This window comes from Rhagoletis zephyria, unplaced genomic scaffold (genome assembly GCF_001687245.7).
Source record: "Rhagoletis zephyria isolate East Lansing unplaced genomic scaffold, Rhagoletis_zephyria_1.1 Rzeph_scaffold_13235, whole genome shotgun sequence".
NCBI lineage: Eukaryota > Metazoa > Arthropoda > Insecta > Diptera > Tephritidae > Rhagoletis > Rhagoletis zephyria.
Window position 1 is genome coordinate 5,926 of NW_016170306.1, and position 3,149 is coordinate 9,074.

The window sequence follows — 3,149 nt, forward strand, 5'->3', positions numbered from 1 at the left end:
AATGTGTTTTTTTTTAGAAGTGTTTTCATGGACGAGGTACGACTACACTCATCGCATGGCCACTGACTGTTGAAGGTGATCAAACTTGGGCCCTTTACTTACAGAACTTTGTCGGAATTGAAAGCNTAACGAAGACCGCATAACAAATGTGTTTTTTTTTAGAAGTGTTTTCATGGTCGAGGTACGACTACACTCATCGCATGGCCACTGACTGTTGAAGGGGATCAAACTTGGGCTCTTTACTTACAGAACTTTGTCGGAATTGAAAGGCGCAGGTGCTATGGCTCGAAAGATATACGTATTTCAAGATTTTTAGCGTGCTTCAGCGTAAGAAAACGATCGATGCGCCAATTTGTGATTCTATTAGCACAAAGCTGCTAAAGTTTGTTCATCGTAGAGCAGAGTTTTATATACACTTACGACAAAAAGTATAGGCACAGCTAGTTATTTAATTTCATTATACAACATGTATACAACAATTTTTATTTTAGATTTTTCCGCTAAGTTTTCATAAAAATATGGTTCATACTACAACCAAAAACATAAAAATATGATTTCTAAACATTGTGCAAAACTCAGGAAAATTTAGTATAGTTTAATGCAAATTTAAAATTTTCAAACAGATTTTTACGATTTTTTAGAGTATGTAGCCCTTTAAATTTTAGTGTAGCAAAGTGCAAATTCGAAGTAGCTAGGACTCACCTTTAATTTTAAGATTTTTTTGCGGATTTTCTTGCATGCAAAATTTAAAATTTGCATGAAACTTGATTAAGTTTTCCTGAGGTTTGCACAAAATTTAGAAATTATATATTTATGTTTTTACAATAAAAATTGTTAAATTTATTGTGAAAATTCTCTGTGCCAATAAATTTTGCCGTGAGTGTACATAAATGCGCAAGCAATCATCTTGTAATTAGCGCAGAAAATATATTTAGTTAAAATTACAATATATTCCAACCAACGAAGGCTAAACTCATTAATTTTTCATTATTGAAAAAGTGTATCTATACAAAAACTAAAGAAAATAATTATTTCTAAAACTAGCGCATATTTTTATGACAAAGCGTCTACGGCAAAGCGCGCCAAAATGACAAATCTACAGCTGTCATATGCCTTAAAATGTGGAAGCAAAAATTGCCAAATAATTAAAATTTAAAATAGCGACTGGCCGAAAAGGCAGCTGCAAGTCATCAGTGTGGACCCTTACCACCACCACCACCAACACCGCTGCACAACGACGGGCATGATGTATAAACAACCTAATGCCGACAGTCATACATTTAATGCCAGTGTTCAAGCGATAGGCTGGGTAATGGGCAGTCGAGTCGGTGTGACAGCGCACGTCAGCGACGGCAATGGACAGATGAATGACGTGAAATACGAAATTGAGTGCTGGCGCGGCCACAGGGGCAACGGAAATGCTGTGACGGTGAAGACGAAGTATAAAGGTACATTATTGGTTTTTAGTTTCTCTGTGAAAGCTTTTACGTCAATATTTTTCTAAAGTATGTTTGTGTGTATGCGTTCAAACCCAAAAAGTGCTAAAGATAGTCTTTATTTGTACTTAATGTGCCACAAATGTGTTTGTCTCTTTTAATTGCGAAAATATAGGAAAATATGATAATTAATGTCACTCATTCTGATTTCATGCCCAGCAAAGGCTATGGAGCCACAAACAACCAAATTCGAATAAAATTTTTGTAGCGCGCCAAAATTTTTTGCTGAAAGATTAAATGCAACGAAAATAATTGAAGAGTCTCGACAGTAAATTTTTGAAAAATGTGTTGACCAAAAAAAAAAAAACACAAAAATACGGACGCGCCAAAGGCGCTAAATGTAAACCACCACATAACGGCAGTTAGCGCGGTGATGTTGCAAAATATTTGCATTGGCAACGTCAATTTCGAAAAATTGCATAGACTTATTGCAAAAATATTTATTTATACATATATTGCAGTTGACGTCATGCTCGCTGCTGTTGTTGCACGCCACATTGGTTGGCTGGTTGGTTGCGCTGCATTAATAGCGAAAATTACAAAAATAAATTTGCAACAAAGTAAGAAAAAAATATGATATGTATGCGCATACCAAATGCATAAGAAAGATGTAAGTAAGTGGCATTAAAGAAAATAATACATACACTGCCGGCAAAAAGCATTGGCACACCAAATTTTTCGCAATACATATATGCAAAAAATTTTTCTCTAATATTTTTCCGCCAATTTTTGATAAAAATATGGTTCATTCTACAACAAAAAACATTAAAATATCATTCCTAAACTTCAGCAATTCAGCAAATTTTCTTACAAATTTTCAACTTTTTAGTCCGAATTTTTTTTTGAGTATGCAGGTTTGTAGCTCAATAAATTTAATTATAATAATGTACAACTTTTAAGTAGCTAGGAATGACCGTTGATTTTTGGCAACAATTTTTCTCGCGTCTCTTCCATAAAAAAAAAATCGAAAATACTTTATATGGAACAAATGCAAAACACCTTCAACAAAAAAATTCTCAAAAATCACTGCGATTTTTAGACTAACTCCGAACTTGCAGTTTTTTTTACTAGAATTTAATGGACTGCAAAACTGGATACTCGAAAAAATTCTAAAACTTTTGATTAAAAAGTTGAAAAATTACATTAAAATTTGCTGAATTTTTGGGAGTTTTGCAAAGTGTAGGAAATATATTTTTATGTTTTTTGTTGTATATTTTTATAAAAATTGGCGAAAATATATTAGAAAAAAAAATGTACGCATATATTGTGAAAAATTTTTTGTGCCAATACTTTTTGCCGGCAGTGTATAACTTATTCAGTTTTTTTCTTTTAATTTCAGCGAAAATTTGAAGCCGCAACCAAAACTTTCATTGCAATTGTGGCGCGCCGCCTGTCAACGTCATTCATTAAAGGCAAACCGAGCCGGAGCAGAAGATGGAAACAATGGGAGTGCAGAGCAACGAACATCTTCAAGGGGCAATCGAGGTGCAATGGTTGCGAAGACGTCAGCAAGTGAGCAGATGCGCTGCGCTTTTAAAGATCTACGCAATGCATAGACTAAGCGAGCGAACGAGAAGAAAATCGACTGAAAATTCTGGCTAAAAATACATCAGCGCGCGCACTGACAAAGGTACGTTAAGTAAAAATAAATGA

At 34.3% G+C, this 3,149-nt stretch overlaps 1 long non-coding RNA gene across 1 annotated transcript; it reads left to right on the plus strand.

Moving 5' to 3' along the window:
- The first annotated feature begins 1,320 nt into the window (after positions 1-1,320).
- On the plus strand, positions 1,321-3,149 carry LOC108378048 (uncharacterized). Its single transcript, XR_001849382.1, has 2 exons — positions 1,321-1,448; positions 2,836-3,149. It is a non-coding gene; the product is annotated as an uncharacterized LOC108378048 (long non-coding RNA).